This window comes from Topomyia yanbarensis, chromosome 2 (genome assembly GCF_030247195.1).
Source record: "Topomyia yanbarensis strain Yona2022 chromosome 2, ASM3024719v1, whole genome shotgun sequence".
NCBI classification, from domain to species: Eukaryota; Metazoa; Arthropoda; class Insecta; order Diptera; family Culicidae; genus Topomyia; species Topomyia yanbarensis.
The window spans coordinates 213,110,068-213,129,454 of NC_080671.1; the positions used below are offsets into that span (position 1 = coordinate 213,110,068).

Consider the following 19,387-nt stretch of genomic DNA (forward strand, 5'->3'; position numbering starts at 1 on the left):
ATTTGAATTTCTCGATTAGTGACCGAACGTATCTAGTGCACGCTGATCCATATTGGAAAGCGAGTTGTATGTAACGAGTATGTAGGTAGTTAATATCTAAACAGACTGCGACTTGCTGTGGTCAGTGAGAACAAACCAGAGGTTCTTGTAATAAGTGGTGCCTTCTATTAAATTTTAAGTTCGGAGTTCGCTCGTTTGTTTATGCCAATGGGCTATTCACAACAAGTCGTCGTCAAGTTCGCACGCTTTTATCGTTCGATCCAGGTGCCGTGCGCGATATTTCATTTAGTTTTTTATTAATTCAGCTTTTCGTGTGTGTACATCAATCATAATGAGTTGCGAAATTTGCACTTTCGACACTTCCGCCGATACAGTTATGTGGACGTGTATAGGTTGCCCAAGAAAATTCCACGCCGCTTGCATTGGAGTGACTGTTCCGAGGGGATCACTGCGGAAGAAGGACAAGAGGGTGGACATCAACTCGTATCTATTACCGTGCTGTGAATCATGTCAAGAATTGATGCAGGCCAAGATTGAGTTCAAAGGGCTTATTGAACAACAACAACTTCTGGAATCACAACTGCAAGCCAATACGGAAGTAATGCACCGGCTCGCGTTTCAACTGGAGAAGCCTAACATAGTTCACGAAGCGATCGATGGCCTAGAAATTTTGCTTACAACAATAAAACAGGAATTGATAGCAATAAACAAAAACAGCAGTTTGACTGGAAGTGTTGTTGCCATTAAAAATCACATTACCTCGCTATTCGATACAGCAATGACGACAACGAAAAATAATGTCTATAGCACGCTGAAAACAGTGACGTCAGAGCTATCAGCTGAACTGCGCACCATGAATGATGAAATAAACCAGCTTAATCAACTGTCTCTGGACACAGCGGCTAGTGTTACTATGACGTCAAACCCGACGCTGGGGATTGATATTCTTGACGAGCTTAAGTCTCTGTCAGCGAACATATCCACCAGTCAAAACTTCACAAATTCTGCGCTAACTATTGATATCCTCGACGAACTTAAGGCGCTTTCATCAAACATAACGGCAAGTCAAAACGCTACATCATCGCTTGATTCATGCCCCAGTTTGGAAGCCGAATTAAATAACGACAAAAATATCGATAACTCAGGTTGGCGCTTTTTGGGTACAAGGAAAGTATGGAAAGCAGACTGGAGCGATTACGATGCACGCAAATTAAGAAACCTGAACCAGCAAAAACAGGCCGAAAAGGCTAGAAGACGTAAAAAAAGATCGAGGCGAAATAATAATAATAACGTTAATGAAAAAAACAAAAGCACCACAAATTTTCCTCGACCTGATCAAGAGCAAGCAGCGCGCCACTCACGACAGCCAGTTAATAGTAACCATACGAGTAATACCAATCGCAGAATCACATTTAGGGCCGGCAACACCCATTATAACAAAAACCATACGAGTAGTCACTACAACAATAGTTTCCTGCCACCGGATAGAGTGCTTCTTGCGGCTGCAAAAGATCATTTCTCAGGACCCCCCACGAACTATAGGCCAACAATTCAGTTTCAAAGAGGACCGACATTGAATCCCTATCCAGTGGATGATTTACCACGGTCGACGATGCAAATGCACCCAACATCGGAGCGCTTGTCAACAGTTTTGTGTAAGGCGTGCCATTCTCAACATTCGTGTTTTCGACGACATTGACGCATTCCCTAGAAGAAGGAAATGACGAGGACACCGTAGTTTTCCAAGATTCGACGCCATTTGAACGACAACAAAAAGAGGTAATCTCGATTCCTCAAGTAGAGTCGTCAGTAGAAATTTTAATTTACTGTCAAAATTTTAATAGAATGAAAAGTGCATCGAAAATGAATGAAATTTACAAGAATATTTTAAGTAGCTCCTATACAATTATTTTGGCTACAGAAACTAGTTGGGACGAAAGTGTTAGAAGTGAAGAAGTTTTCGGGAACAGCTACAATGTGTTTAGAGCTGACCGAGACATTCATATGTCTGAAAAGAAGTCAGGAGGGGGAGTTTTAATAGCAATTACATCAAAATTTAATGCAGAAATCATTACTACAAGGAAATTTAAAGAATTTGAGCATGTGTGGGTTAAAACCCATCTGGCAGGTGAAACACATATATTTGCCTGTGTGTACTTCCCCCCAAATAATGCCCGCAAAGATACATTTGAAAAGTTTTTTCTTATTGCCGAAGACATTATAACCAAGCTCCCCCCAGAGGTAAAAGTTCATATTTATGGTGACTTCAATCAACGAAGCATTGACTTCTTTCCAGACACTGAAAATGAAAGCATTCTACTTCCAGTCGTTGGGGATAACGAAACTCTGCAGGCCATATTTGACAAAACTGCAAGTTTAGGACTTAACCAAATTAATCATGTTAGAAATCAGCAAAACTGTTATTTAGATTTATTATTCACAAACATTCTTGAAGACTTCTGCGTCACCGAATCATTAACTCCACTATGGAAAAATGAAGCGTTTCATACAGCAATAGAGTTTTCTGTATTTGTACATGATAACAAAAGACCCGATGACTGCGAGTACGAAGAGGCCTTTCAATTTCAATTGGCAAATTTTGACAACATAAAACAAAGACTAAGCAGTATAGATTGGCAAACGTTGTTTAGAAATGAAACAAGTATCGAAAATTCAGTAGACGTCTTTTACACAAAATTGTTTGATATAATAGTTGAACAAGTACCACTGAAAAAAATTAGGCGACAAGGCAACACAAAATATCCAGTTTGGTATAACGAGCAAATTAAAAATTTAAAAAATCGTAAACAAAAGGCCCACAAAAAGTATAAAAAAATCAGAAATGAAAGGAACTTATTTAACTATTTGGACATTTGCGATCAACTAAACCTATCCATTAAAATAGCATTTGAAGAGTATAACTCAAAAACCGAACTTCAAATAAAATCTTGCCCAAAAAATTTCTTTAATCATGTTAAAAATAATTTAAAATCGGAAAACTTCCCTTCAAAAATGAAACTTAAAGAAAATGTCGGTGTCAACGCGGAACAAATCTGCAATCTTTTCGCAACCTTCTTTCAAGACATCTATACCACATTTTCTGAAGAAGATCGTGATCGCGAATATTTCGGTTTCTTCCCAGAATTCACCACAGACATTGGCGTCAATCATGTCAGTGTGCAAGATATTATGGAGGCTCTAAACAAACTAGATGCCTCCAAAGGTTCTGGACCTGACGGGATCCCACCCGTATTTATGAAGAACTTAGCGTTGGAACTCACAGCTCCTCTGTTTTGGCTTTTTAACATGTCGCTTGAATCTGGCATTTTCCCCAATTTATGGAAAAGCTCGTACCTGGTACCCATTTTTAAAAGTGGCAAAAAATCTGACATATGTAACTACCGTGGAATTGCCATTATGTCATGTATGCCTAAACTCTTTGAAGCAATCGTTAACGAAAAACTATTCAATCAAATCAAAAACAGAATTACTAACATGCAGCATGGGTTCTTCAAAGGACGTTCAACTAATACAAATTTACTAGAATTCGTTAACTACTCATTGATTGCAATGGAGAATGGAAACTACACTGAAGCTCTTTACACGGACTTTAGCAAGGCATTTGATCGTATCGACATACCCTTGCTATTATTCAAACTGAAAAAATTAGGAATTGAATCAGGTCTTCTCAAATGGCTCGAATCATATTTAACTAACCGTCAACAAATAGTTAGATTTAAAGGGAAGAAATCGAATCCCATTCAAGTCACATCAGGAGTTCCTCAAGGCTCCCATCTAGGCCCACTTTTGTTCATTTTATTCGTAAACGACATATCATACATTCTCAAAAACATAAAAGTTCTTATCTATGCCGACGACATGAAGCTCTTTTTAGAAATTAGGAACGAACAAGACATAAAGATATTACAGGAAGAAATACATATGTTTTACCTCTGGTGTAACAAAAGCCTTCTGCAACTAAACGTAAAAAAATGTAATGCAATAACTTTTAGTAGGAAACGAAATACACCTGACATTTCAATCACTCTAGGAAATCAAGTGGTACAAAAGTGCGAAAGAGTTAAAGATTTGGGAGTCATTCTAGATTCAAAATTAACATTCATTGACCATTACAACACAATCATCAATAGAGCAAATAACATGCTTGGATTTATAAAGCGTTTTAGTTACAATTTTAATGATCCATATACAATTAAAACATTATACATCTCGTATGTAAGGTCAATACTGGAATATTGTAGCATAGTTTGGTCACCTTTCTCAATCACACATGAAGAAAGAATAGAATCAGTACAAAGGCAATTTTTATTGTTTGCACTTCGCAAAATAGGTTGGACACGATTTCCTCTCCCATCTTATAAAGCTCGCTGTATGCTCATTAACATCCAAACACTAAAAGAGCGCCGAGAATATGCAATGGTTTCATTTCTAAACGATATAATTTCGTGTCGTATTGATTCAGTCGAACTTCTATCTAAACTTAATTTTTATATACCTTCCCGGCAGTTACGAATCCGAAATACATTTATAACAAACAATTATCGTACAAATTATGCCAAGTTTGGACCATTAAATCAGATGATGGCAACTTACAACAAGCACTGCGAAGCTATTGACTTAACAATGACAAAAAGCAAATTAAAAAAATATTTCAATTCTATTCGCTTATAAAGAACATCCTAAAGTAGTGCTATGTGAACCAGATAGTGTCTAGTTTAGTTATTAGTATTTTATGTTTTAAGTGTATACTATATTTTATCGTTGTAACAAAACGGTCTACTCTTGTTTGACGACAATAAATAAAAATATTAGATGTTAAGTACAATGCCAAACTTGTAAAAAGTTCCATCATTTTTGTTGACGTTGTTCTCCTTACGCCAGTCAGTCGCGTCGACATGGTTCATGCGATGAAACGGTTTCTTCGGTGGCGGCGGTTCGAGTCCAAAGCCGGCACATTCGTTTCCAAACATAGTTGTAAGCATTTGCTTCCTCTCTAACAAAAAGTATCTGTTGGCTGATTTGAATTTCATAGTGCAATACTGTACGTAGGTCGTTGATGACGTTGAATACTAGCAATATCACCATTGAATGAGAAATCTAGTCGTTCTGTCCGTATTAGAAGCATTGGATAGGGAAAGTTCATTGCAATTGATTTTTTCATGCTGGTGGACTGGCAATGCAATGGCAATTCATTTTTAAAGAGCGTATATGAAACTAAAAAATAATTTTGAAAAAGTCGGATATCGGTCCTTTTATTATAAGCGTATGTGACGTTGCAATAATAATTTATTAAATGTCACTTACGACTTTTTGCTACGCGCGTATCTTTACATTCTTGCGATTCTAAAATAAATGTATATACGACCGTGGGAAATCAAAAGGACGTATATGTTATTTAGAAATATGTGGTGGATAAAACGTGTACGCCGTTTTATAATTTATTTTAAAATTTGGCTAAAAGTTTTATTTTGAGAATCCGGTTCGTGTGTTACGATAGTAAGGTTAGATAGGAGTGGTATGGTGTGAATAACTCAGTTTGTTTACTTTTGTCGCTTAGGACCTTTTGAAAACCCAGCCTAGATTTGTTCCTACACTGAACAAAAATTGTTGCAATATAGCGAATGATTTGTAATACGAACTATCTGAAAACTCGATGTTGATGATTTCGAATGGCAATCATCCGAAAAAAGAATGAGTTCAAAATCGAATGACTTCATGTCTGTATTGCAATGAGCTGGTTTATGATTTTCACATGATGAGCACAACACCAAATGAATCACTTGCACTCGAATAAAGTAAGCGATGGCATATATGATTATCATCACAATTTACACTGTTCCATCATTCGTGTTTCATCTGTTTTCAGTGTTAGGACTGAATCAAATGACAATCGTTTGAAGCGCTTCATGCGATCATGAGAGAAGCTTTACTATATTTTGTTTTCTTTTCTATGGTAACAGTGCAGTCGCAAAAACCGCATGCGTTTGCGAAAAAGTTTTGCAAATATCGTCGCTTGTTCCACTGTAGCGTTCCCAAAATAAAAATCTAAACCGGTGCTATGGAAGGATACAAGCGTCTTGATTCAAAGATCCAGTTGGGCATGTACGATATCATCAGCAGCTTCCTTGGAACTACAAAAGAGCAAACAGCTGACCGAAGCTCAAATGTAACAAGGTAAAGGAAATACTGTCTAAGTAGTCAAATGTACAAGAGATAAAACTTCGGCAACAGTTTGAGTACGACCAGTTTTACGATCAGATGAATTATTTTAGAATAGGTGGAAGGGCACCGAACACTAACTATCTGTTAATTGGACATTAGTCGGAATTATTGCTCGGTCGAACTAATGACGATTACCTACTATTACCGATCATAAAGGCTCTGAATCGTAAGAGGATCGCGGTCCTGCTAGTTAGAAATTTAGTTAACCTTCTGCCTGTCGCGCTAGTGCACGCAGCTCTAGCGATATCGTCTTAGTGCACCAGCGGCTGCTCGTTCAGTGGGCCATAAGCGCGACTTCCGGAGGGTTAAAAGGTATGCCAAATCTGGAAATTTTTCACGGGCATGCTCGACTGTCTTCCGCTTACGGCTCTGGATAATGGCCAATCCTGTGTGCATATTGGTCTGATTTCCTTATTGGATACACTAGATCACGAAAGAGAATTAAATAAATTTCAGGATGTTGTGACACATGCGAACGATGTCCCGAGCAAACGAAAAGTCAATAATACCCCAAGCTCATGGTGTTTGAAATGAGTTGAACCGGTTGAACCCATAAAAACATCATCACCATAGTCCGGTATTCTGGTATTAATTACTGTGCAATATGACACGAACTATATTTATAGTCTTTCTGAAGGGCTGTGGGGAGTTTGAACCCATGAGGGATTGCCATGATCTGCACTGCATACAAAAAATAATATTGCACCTTCAAAAGTTTTTAACTTTTCTTTTGAAAGGATATACAAAATCATTAATGTGATTCGAAAAAGAAAAATATCTTTAACATGAAAAGCTTCCATTTGTTTCAGTATCAATTGCATTTACAATTACAATACGAACTTTGAAAATCAAAGCAACGAACAATTAAATCCGCAACACTGGAAGTGTAATGTAAACACTATTTTCGTTCGTTGGTGCGTCGGGTAACTTCAGCAAAATATTGTTTATATTAGGTTTGTTCCAGTACCTGGAGAAACTGGAAGTACTCCAGAGAAAATCGTTCCTGTAATAAAATTAATTAAACTCAGCATTTCTATGCATTTTGTGTTAGTTATGAGGCATATCAGATGATGGAAAGTGAAATTGGTTGAGGTTTGTATTTTCCGTATTTGCAGGTCGTCGAAGTCTCTCAGATTGCTACCCACAAGCTCCATGTTGCGATTCAAAATCGGAATCACAATCCTGAACTAAGCACCGTAGGCTGATTTGTTGGAAGCCGGATTTTTTTAGTATTTGTGACGGTATCTTTCGTGTGCATGAAATGAAGAAAACCCAAGAAAATGGAGCAATTCTCTTCCGGTATCAAAGTTGGCTTTAAAAAAGAGATATTTGCTCATGCCATCGTCGATATTCTGATCGGTAACAAGTTTCTAGACCATGCCATTGATGCGCTGGGTAACGCTGTTACGGAAAGAGCAAAATCGCCACCGCTCAGATTCTGCGAGTCGGTATCCATACAGGCTGGGTGTGTAGTATTAAAAATAGCTTTATTCATTAACTAATTTTAATAACACTTCACAGAAAACTCGCATTGAAGATATATACTATCATAGGCGTTTCAATAACCGTCAACCTCGTCGAATATGTACTATCATAAATCGCCATCGCTCAAGTGTTCGATTGTGGCCAAAGAGATGCTTGGCCGATGCCTTTCAAGAAGTACACTGTCATTGTTCCGGTTATCTGGTGCAACTTTGCGAGACCTTGGTAGAACGTACTTTAAAGGCGAAAGAAGGCGACAACGGGAAAAGAAAACTACGAGTACGACGAAATAAAAGCATCTCTGAAATGATAACTGAATCCGGTGGAGATCACATTAATCGGAGAGGTTTATTTGAAGAAAACGCTTCCTCGACGGAAAATATTTCCTGCTGTCAGAAATCAAATGCACTTGCCTTTTTTCTAATCGCAGCATAGAGTTATTGTTATTGGAATTTAAATTGAAAGAACTGTACAAAGCTGCAGTAAAATCTGATAAAATACCATCAACCGACATCGATGTGACCTTGATAATTAGGAAGAAATTGATGGGTAAAACAGCAAAGGACAAAATCTTCAATACGTCTTCAATATCGTTAAACTTTTAGAAAAATGTAATGCTAACGAAATATTGATAATCCTATCGCTTGTTAGTCCAATTGTGTGGCACAAGCAATTTTCCTCAGGCCAAAAATATTCCCAGCTTTCCAACTATATGTGATTCAAAATCATCTATAGTGAGAATATTTTCTAGCTAACGCTCACCACCGGATTCTTTGTTTGTGAGCCTAACTACTAAAATGACTACAACCCGGTAATGCAGTTTAATTGTACATTTCGATCAGCCTTAAACAACTCCGCTACAAGTTCTGGTGGTGGAAGTACTAATGTGCCTAGCATATGTGAGAGCGAGATGATAAATTTTCAGTGTTAGCAGCGACATGCGACCTGTACCCAGTTAAACCCATTCCGGAAACGGTTCGGAATTCTGAATGGAGTCAGTATGGATTATGCAACAACCGATTCCGACTCAATCGGTTTCAGAATCTGGTAGCAGTGACATGCGTCCTCTAGTAGTTATAAGCTCTTTTCTCTACAAATGTGTTTAAATGTGTATACCATGTATCTTTTTATTAATAATTTTATCACTTGTATACGTTTCTCCTTAAAGTACGATTTACACGATTCGTCAGTTTCCATCAACGGAACACAACATCAAAGTCACGTCACCGTTTCGCCAGGATAAGTTGAATGCATGTCTTATGCGCACATTCACACGTACCGTACGTTAAAACGTTTCGTGCCGTTGTGTCATTGTGTGTGAACGTTTCCATTGAGTATTGCATGAAACTTTAACCTTATTTTTTGATAGTTTAGAGAGCTTTTTTACGTCAACATGGGGATTTTTGATTATAGCACACTTCAAAAACTTGAAACTTTTACTTTCCAACACCTAGTAAACAAGCTCGTTTATGATGTCATCATGAGCACGCGTGTTTTTCTAAACGGCCTATAAGCATACTGTCAAAATTTACTTTAAGAGACAATTGCGAATAAACCGTAGCTCATCGAGAACGGATGTCCACAATTTATGAAAGAGAAAAGTTTTCTCTTTCGTCTACTGCTGTTACTAATGATCGGCAAGTAATGGTTTGTGTGGAATTTCCCCTCAGAGTGAGATTTGACAGCATGCTTATTAGCCCTTTTAAAAAAAGTTCTATAGGTAATTAATTTATACCTTTCGTTGACGTGCAGTACGAAGAAAGACTGACAAATCGTGTAAATGGCACTTAACTCTTTATATAATGCACTACATAACCAACATATTGTATTTCACCATGCATTCAAAAATATTGACATCCATAAAAAAATCATAAAAAGTCACTCCTATAGGCAGTTAGGTTATATTAAAAATTTAGGGTAGAATTTGTGTGATATTAAAGGTTTAGATATAGATAGGACTAAGTACATAGATCGTGGTAATAATATTTCAATGTGCCGCATGACAGGCTAAATTAAACATAGATTTAAATTCCGTGAATAAAATAAAAGCGAACTGTTTTATATATGAACTAAATATAGATAACACATTCCTTGATTTGAACTGACGGTCCATTCAAAAACCAATAAAATATCATCTTGTTCTTCGAGCATCTTTCATTCAATTTTGTGATGACTCGCATACTAAGAAATAATGGAAGTAATTTGATTCCCCTATTTGATATATACAGTAAATAAGAGAATATCTGTTAAAATTCGACATCTTAGATGTTGAAAAATTAATTATCGCATTTCAATCCTGTACAGTAGCTATTTTGAAATTCAAAACTTTTGCATATAACTTCTGTATGACTATTATTTGATACTTGCATACATGAACGAAATGTAGTTTGCAACCAAAATCAAATGGCAGCCATCCAAAACACAACTGTCAAATGTTAAAGGGCTGGGTCATAAACAATATCATATGAATTTGCTCTTCGTTTTTGGTACAGTGTAGGGGCAATTAGCACAGGCGAGTTGAGTTAAACGTCAAACCAGCCGCCTGGCAACCCTATACCATCATATGGAGCTTGACAGCGACCGACATATATGGGGCGTTATAGCTATAAAGCCCCAAACAAAGAATTATGTTCGGCACTATGCTCGATATTCAAGCATTCCACACGACATTTTGCATCTTGTGGGATGATTTAATATCATATCATTCAGAAAATCGACATTTTGTAACATACAGCTTCTAATCATTCGGTTCAAAATCGATGTTTTGCCTTTCATGGCAGTGATGCTGGCTGTACAGAGACGTCGTCCTTGGCAGGAGGCTGCGTCAAACTGTTTAAATCGCCTGACCATGTTCGTCCGCTTTTTTTGACCGGGTTGCATTTAAGTCTACCCACTTTCTGCTGAGGCATGATGGCTAATGAAATTTTGATTTCGTCCGCCATGGCTAGTAAACGGCGGGCGAACATCGTAATAGCGCAGCCCGCTTTTGGGACTTGTATTTTTTTCATCGACGGCTGACACTTAGCCGTTTTCGCGATTTTTTCGGGACTTGTGTTTTTTCGGGACATAGTTTTTTTTCGATTTTTTGTTATGGGACTTTACGGTATTTTACTGGAGATGCACAGCAGTGAATTTCGGTGGTGTTTCCTCCCGTTCTCGGGGGAGCGGATTATACTGCTAGTGCAAGTGATTTACGGATCGAGCCGAATCTCCGCAATCAAAAGTGTTTTCAATAAGAAAAGTTGCTGTTGTGCGAAATAGTGATATTCGATCATAGATGTTGATGTCGTTGTCAAATTCTTCTGCGTGAAAATAATTGTTTCTTCCAGAGGTGAGCGAAGTATTATATTGATAGTAAAGTAGCCAGTAGAGCCAAGATTATTCAGATGTTGATTCGGCGAAGAAATTTCATTGTGGATTGCGTGTTGGAAAAAAGCAGTCGATAAACACTTGCTAGTTCACGGAGTGTTGCAAACTAAATTGTATCCACTGATTATTGCATTCATTGCATTATTCACCTTGAGGATTTGTGATCTAGTACCCGGAGGGTGACTGTTCCACCGCGCTGCTTCGTACATCAGCAACCCTCGCTGGAGGTGCTGCACGATGTATTGTGGAAATTTCTCGTTTCACGCCTTTTTGTCCGGTGAGTAATATTGCGTAGAAAGTGTTAGGTTTGTTCCAATGCCAAGAGAAACTTGAAGTACTCCGGAGGAAACAATGAGAAAATCGTTCCTGTAGTCTCTTCTTTCTCTTGATAATTCTCGAGTACTTTTTCAAATGGACGTAAGTAACAATGAGAGATTCTCTTTGAGGTGTTTCTTTTCTGTTCATTACTCGGCCATTTCAACATTTACTACTCTACTCTTTGCATAATATTGTAGTAAAAACCGTCGGCTTTCGATATGTACTGGAAAATTAGTACAAAGTGTTGTAATGACGTCGTAATAAACGAAAGAGAAAGTAAACAAAGAGAGGCTCTCAATGTTACTTACGTCCATTTGAAAAAGTACTCGAGAATTATCTAGTTTAGAAAGTGAAAGATGTCCAATTTTAATGAGGTTTTTTGCCAAAAGAATGTATTTCAATCTAAATAAACCGAATCCGAGAGCGTAAATGTGAAATTTTCAACCGTAGTTAAATAAACTGAAGAAATAAGTTGTGCTTAATAACAGTCTTAACAATAGCAGTTCTTTAACAAATGAGCTTACACAGCGGAGCTAGTGTGATGCGGCCTGGCCGCATACCCGAGGCGAAGGATCCGAAGCGGCGCAAAGCCGCTGAGGATCCGCCGAATGAGAAATTGATTAACCCGTTGCTGGAATTTGCAAGCAAACCTGTGATCATCTCGTTTGTCCGGTTTACTTAAACATAAGGGTTATAGGTAGTTTAAAGCCGACTGAGCGGCAGCGAAGTCTGACAATACACCAGAATACGATGTGGGGTAGCCACATTAGTCAACCGAATACTGACTAATGTGGCTATGCCACATCACTTTCTGAAGTACGAGCTTTCAACTAACTATAGCCCCTATGTTTGAGTAAACCTGTCAAACGAGAAGATCACAGGTTTGCTTGCAAATCCAGCAACGGGTTAATCAATTCCTCGTCCGGCGGATTCTCAGTGGCTTTGCGCCTCTTCGGATCCTTCGCCTCGGGTATGCGACCAAGCCACATCACACTAGCTCCACTGTATAAGCTCACTTGTTTAAGCACTGTTAGTGTTATGAGTGTTATAAATCACAACTTATTCTTTTCAGTTTATTGAACATTGGTTAAAAATTTCACATTTCCGCTCTCGGATTCGGTTTATACAGGCTAAAATACACCCTATTGGCAAAAAAAACCTCATTGAAAATGGACCTCTATCACTAGAGTCACTAAACTAGACAATTACTTTTCTCTTTTTTCTTCTTCTGCTAGTAAACCGGAGTAAAAAGGAGTAAGTATGTTTTGCTCCGGAGCAATTTTCGTGTACTGCAACTGTCCTAGTCAAGGTGAAGGGTTTCATGTACAATTGTGAAATAGTTTATCAGAATTGTCAGGAGGAAAAGCTTCCTAATATTGCATAGTTCTCTCCGCTTCAAGGCAAATCAAACGATAAGAAGATTTGTCACACATGTGATGAAGTATTTGTAAGTGTTAAGTAGCATCACATAATTAAGGAGAATCCAAACCTAATACATACTCATTGCCAGGTACTTATGCAAATGACTATCAGAACCAATCCCAATTATAGCGACTTCCTTAAATTCCATACTCACGTATTCTACTCAAATGCGTACATAGAAACTCGGCAAAAAATTTAAGAATCTAAAAATTTGGAAATTTTAAAATCAATAAATTTAAAAATTTGGAAATATTAAGTTTCATAAATTTAAAAATATGTGAATCTAAAAATTTACCGATTCAAAAATTTTGAGATTTGAAAATTTATTATTTGAAAACCTAAAAATTTAGAAATGCGAAAATTTGAGGATTGGAAAAATTTACAGGTTTAGAAATTTAAAAACTTAGGAATTCAAAAATTTGGGAATCCAAAAATTTTAAAATCTTGGAATGTAAAAATTTAACTATTCAAACTTTTGAAACTATTTTTTTTTAATTTAAAAGTTTAGAAATTAAAAGCTTTTAATGTTTAAAATTTCGAAACTTAATTTTTTTGAAATTTTCGAATTTAAAGGTAATTTCAAAAACAAAGATTTAAAAGTTAGGAAAAATCAAAATTGAAAAGAATTTGAGGATCAAAAAATAAAAAATTTATGAATTTAAAAATTTTTAAGTTTAAATATTAAAAAATTGAAAAGTAAAAAAATCCAAGAATACAAAAATTGTATAATTATAAATTTTTGAATTTATAAATTATAAATTTTTGAATTTTTGTTTTTTTTTGAAAATTTTGCTTTTTCTAAATTTTTATCTCTTGAATTTTTGTACTTTTTATCAATTTGTATTTTTGTATTTCTAATTTTTTTGTTTTCTTGGACTTTTGCATTTTCGTATCTTTTATATTTTTGTAATAAATAACACATAATTGTGTTTTTGTATTTGTGTACTTTACCATTTTGTATTATGGTATTCTCGCATTTTTGTAATTTTGTATTTTTGTATTTCTACATTTTTGTATGTTTGTGTTTTCGTATTTTTGTATTTTTGTATTTTGGTATTTTTATATTTTTGTATATTAGTATATTTGTATTTTTGTATTCTTGCATTTTTATATTTTTCTATTTTTGTATTTTCAAATTTTCGTATTGTTGTATTTTTGCATTATTGAATTTTTGTATTGCTGTATTTTTATATTTGTATATTTTTGTATTGAGAATTTTTGTATTTTTGCGTTCAAGTATTTTTGGATTTCTGTATTTTTGTATTTATGTATTTTTGTATTTTTTGCATTTTTGTGTTTTAGTTTTCTGCGTTGTTGTATTTTTGAATTTTTACATTTTTGTATTTTGCATTTTTATTTTAATTCGTATTTCCTTTAATGTCCTTAAAATTCATGAAACGTCGAGATTTTATGTTACACCGAAAAAAATGTTTTTGAGAAAAATAGACTTTTTGGAACTTTGCTGATTTCGCACCTTTTTGCTTTTCTTATATAGAAAGGTTATGCAATCGGTCGGAATTTAGACCTATTAAACGAGGCCAGCAGGGCCGAGTCTCTTATACCATTCGATTCAGTTTGAGATAGCAAAATGTCTGCGTATGTGTATATATGTGTGTGTCAAATAATTTAACTCAATTTTCTCAGAGATGGCTAAACCGATTTACATAAACTTAGTTTCAAATAAACGGTATAATGCTCCCATAAGCTGCTGTATAAATTTGAGTTGATCCGACTTCCGGTTCCGGAGTTAAGAATTGAAGAGCACGGTCACACAGCAAATTCCCTTATAAACTGGTAACACCATGATGCCCGAGCTAGGGGCCGATCACCAGTGCTGTTGTTGTAGAATATTTGCTGGTTAGTCGTCAATTTAAAGCTGGGGCGTAACGACTTGGATAGGGCGCAACAACCTGGATGGGGCGCAACGACATTGATGGGGTACAAAAACTATAAAGCCACTATACGTAAAGTGGACCGGAAAATGAGCGGCGAGAATGCAAACATAACGAAAAGTAATAAATTGGTGCTTTTTGCTATGAAGGGTATCCGATTTCTTCGAAAAAAAATTCTCACACCCTTCAACAAAAAAAATGTGTCAATTGTTATTTGTTAAGCTTATGATTCAATAAATTGTACATATACCATAATAACCATAATGATAACTCGTAAATTTTACAATATATGGAAAGAAATTAAAATTAAAGTTGGATTTTTTATTGAACTTAAGAATTCGGAAATTAGTATAAACAAATTGAATATTTTTATATCTCGAACCATTTTTTACTTTCTAAATATTTAGAATCATGTTGGAAAGATGGTGTAAAAGATTCATATGGAAGTCTGATATTTCAATAATACCAATAAAGCAAGGCTACTTTATAGTAGACACCCTGTGATAGTAACTTCCAAAATGGTTTGTAAATCTGATGTGAATTTTGTGTGTTTTAACGTGGTGATGGCAATGCCCTGTTTTTAAACATACGCCCTAAACGAACCCCCTGGAACTGTTACTGTTGAGGTATTGGGGCGGTAGTCTAGTACATAATATGCTAACCCTTAACATAGGCTCTGTTCAACTAGCTGAGCCACCCTAGGGATTGAAATATACATTTATGAAGGGGTTATATACAAAGTTGTGGCGAAAAAGTGAGCTAAGTTCGTGATTTTTTTGAAGTCCTTAATGCAAATTTTATTCGAAAAAGCGAAAGTAGTAGTGGTAGTACTCTTGAAGTTCGAAAAAACAAGCTGAATTAAAAAAAATATTCAAGATTGGCGGAGTTCTGGCCCATCCCCGAAGCGTATTTTTTGGTAGAGGTTTGCAATTTAAGAAAAATGTATTGTGATAAACTTGAACGGAGCGGTTTCCCAATAAAAATGAATTTCCTTAAAAAAAATATGTTGATAAAAAAATGGAGTTTTAAACAAAAAATCATTGCAAAGAATTGATAATTTTTGGATAAAAAAGCAGTTGTTACGGCATTTAATTAGCAAGGGACTGGAAGGTGAAGTATATTTTTCAATATTTAGAGCCATAGTACTCAAGGGAGAGCAAGGAGTTGAAGGTTCCGACAGCATAAAGTAACAAGTTACTTTACGCTTGTCCGGACATGCCGTAGACTCAGGTGATTTGCATTTCTAATGCCAAAAGACCCTGACTCCTACGGTAGCAGACAAAAGGTTAAGTCGCCGGTGAGCTCTAAGCTTACATATATGATCCTTCCACGCTTTTCTAAACTTTCTCCCTTCAACTCCTTGCTGTCCCTTGAGTACTATGGCTCTAAATATTGAAAAATATACTTCACCTTCCAGTCCCTTGCTAATTAAATGCCGTAACAACTGTTGACAAATTGACTCAATAGGTCGTTAACAAAAATGGTTAACAAAAAAATGGTAAAAATAAAAAAGCAACCGTTCAAGTACAAGTGTAAATACAAACCATTCAAAAAAAATATGAAAATCGGATGAGTAGTTTTTGCGATATCACGTTCACCGCAACGGTACTTTTCAAGAAACTTAGTTCCGAGATAATTGCGTTTAATTTTTTGTGTTCACTTCATTCGCGAAAGAACCAGCGCGCTGCGAACCGGCTATAGTTTGAAATTTAGTTCTCCGACCTGGATAAAATTTCGCACAGATATTTGGTGTGTACTTTCAGAATATTCAAAAAATTTTATTCGATTTTTTGAGTTCCAACTTTGTATATAACCCCTTAATGATGAAGGTGAAAACTTCTTGATTTTTTAGTGCATGAGCTAAATAATTTCATATTGTTATTTTAAAAATCGAACGTTGCTTTTATTATAAATTCTAAAAAAATCAGATGGAGAGGGGGGAATAATTCCTAGGTATTAGAGACAGATGTTCAAGTTAACGGGAGATCAACGGCATCGATTACAGACTCGGGCGGTTTTCGTCAGATGACGACCGGCAACATATCGAGTTGCGCGTGTGATGTTTGTGCTGCAAATCCCGCTGCAATTTGTTAACATGTTCGACAGAGATGTTTCGTGTCACTTACCTCAAACCATCAAGGATGTACGATATATGTGGAAGAGGACACTTCTGAGAATGATTATAAAAATAAAAGGGGCTGATAAATCTATATATTGATGGTTTTTAGGAAGGTACATACGAGGGACATATAGAGGAGATCGCGTTTTGCCAGTACATCCCGCATTGGGACATTGGATGACCTTACTCGGGCCTGAAAGTAATTTAATAGTGGAGATCTGGTGGAACAATGCTCGGCGCATGTTTGTGCGATTGGCTCAGTTTTCTCCTTGGAGAATTCGATACCCAGCTGGAGGGCCCAATTAGGCAAATTGTCCAAGACATCTTGCAATAGTCCTTGAAATTCGACCACACCGCCATCTGCAAGCTGCCCTAGCGTGACGGAATTGACAAGACATTTGTCAATGTCATTCACTTAAAAATTGTAGAGAAGAGGCCCTGGGGAAGGCCCACGTAGCTAATTCGTGATGTCGACAAATAACTTTGCGAAAAATACAGTAGGTCAGTAAGAAAACTGATGCCATCTGCTCTTTGTTAGTATATGCCCTTTGAATTCCTGTTGAGAGCAACGCAAGGCAATCGTTCGTCTCTTTGCCTTTGCGAAAGCTAAATTGTGTATCTGACAGTAAGTTATTTGCTTCGACCCAATTGTCGAGACAGAATAGGACCATTTTCTCGAACAACTTCCGAATAGAAGAGAGCATTTCAATCCGTCCATACGAGTTGTGATCGGAGGCTGTTTTTCTTGTTTTTTTTTGGATGGCGTGGACCTTCACTTGCCTCCAGCCATGAGGGATAAGGTTACTCTTAAGAAACATATTAAATTAATTCAACAAACGTCTCTTGGCAGATTCTCTAACAAGTAAAATTTGATTCTGTCTGGTCCTGGGGCTTCATTGTTACATTATCGTCCGCGGGGGGAAGCGACGCGGTAGATCTTCTGTGCCGGGGCGGAATCCGTACAAACCTTGGCGAAATCGAATATCCTACGGTTTGAATATTCTACTCTCTCGTTAGTACTGTTTCAGGTTCGGTTTCTCTCATTAATCCGTCATCGAACCAACGACAGTAAGCGTTTGTTGGCTTTCATAAAAATTTTCATTGGCTCAGGTAACCCGCCATTCCGGTTGATCTTGTACGCCGGTGGCCTTCTTCGCGTACACGTTTCAACACTTTTTGTCCCATCACGGGTTGGGAGACCTTCCACGAGAGTTCGCGTTTGGTACACGTTTTCTGAGCTTGAATAGCGGTATCGAGAATAAAGCCAACCAAGAAGCCGTACTCTTCCTCCGGAGGAAGGTCTTGCATGGACTCGAGTTTACCGGATGCCGAGGATGCTTAGATCTTCCAATCACTATTTCGTTTGAGGTCATACGAAATATTGATTGTACTCGTTGGCCTTAAGCCGTTAGCAATAGTGATTAAGATTGGCAGAGGATCGCTGCCGTGTCGATCAGGAATTACCTTCCACATGCAATCTAACCGAGTCGAGCAGAGGGACAAGTCTAAAGAGCTTGGGCGCGCTGAGGGAGCAGGGATCCATGTCATTTCACCGGTGTTCAAAATGGTCATCTTGAAGTTATCACAAAGTTTTTGGAGTGAGGTAGATTTCGATTATCATTATCATGAAAGCAATCCCATGCTATGCCGTGGGAGTTAAAATCAACTAAAACTAACGTCAGTGCGGGAAAGAGTTCTGCAATGTCGCAAGATCTTCAATGCCTGCTGTCGAGGAAAGGTTAATTCTATTGAAAAAATAGCACTTTTTGATCCCCAAAAGTACTCTTCCGTAAGAGTGTTCAGGATCCAAGCAAATAAGATTAAAATCTATTTCTGAAGTAAGTCATGTTTCGCATAATAAATTTTAAAAGGATTAGGGTTGCCACATCTGGATAGACTTTGACCCGGAAATTTTCACTGACCGCCGCCGGGAGGGGGGGGGGGGGTGGATTTTGAGTGGAACAAGACAGAAATTGAAATCAAAGCGATTGCTCGGCATTTTAGACCACTTTAATAGCCCTTTATTTCTACGTTAAAATAAAGCTGTAAATTTTTCACGTTTGAGAACGGTTTTGTCTGTTTAATATGGTGGTGGTATTTTACTTCCCCAACTAAGTGCCAGGAATATAAAAGCACCAGCTACTCTCGCTGTGGAGGATAAGTCGAACGAGCATTGCTCTTCTCCATAACTAACTATAGCAGGGCTGCGGCATTACATGGAAAGCACTATGTGGTGTAGGTTATTCATCACCAGAGGTCGCAACTAAGGGACAAAACTCACCTACCTTACCAACATTTAAAGGTCGCCGAAGGAGTGGCAACAACACCGGAAGAACTCGACTGATGTTGACCTAGTCAGTTGGATTAGAACAAATATCTGTCATACCGTGGTGCAGCTGGTTATAAGCACCACCAACAGTGAAGTGATTTGGTAAAATTGCTGCAAAATAACTTTTTCAGATTATTTTGAACGACTTAGTGGGATGCAACATTTCAATTGTAGCATATAGCGAAATATTACTTTCCTTGATTTGTATTTGTT

General features: G+C 37.0%; 1 protein-coding gene across 3 annotated transcripts in view; it reads left to right on the top strand.

The window, feature by feature from the left end:
• The window catches only part of LOC131682856 (FAD synthase-like), a 350,246-nt gene that overhangs the window by 258,851 nt on the left and 72,008 nt on the right, over positions 1 to 19,387 (top strand). The window contains exons 5-6 of one of the 3 annotated variants that reach the window (XR_009304194.1): positions 7,359 to 7,708; positions 7,765 to 10,180. The exons of 1 other annotated variant lie outside the window; for it this stretch is intronic. The gene's annotated coding sequence lies outside the window, so the exon portion shown is untranslated. Of the gene's footprint in view, positions 1 to 7,358; positions 7,709 to 7,764; positions 10,183 to 19,387 lie in introns of those variants that run through there. One more of the 3 variants, XR_009304190.1, reaches the window with a different exon arrangement.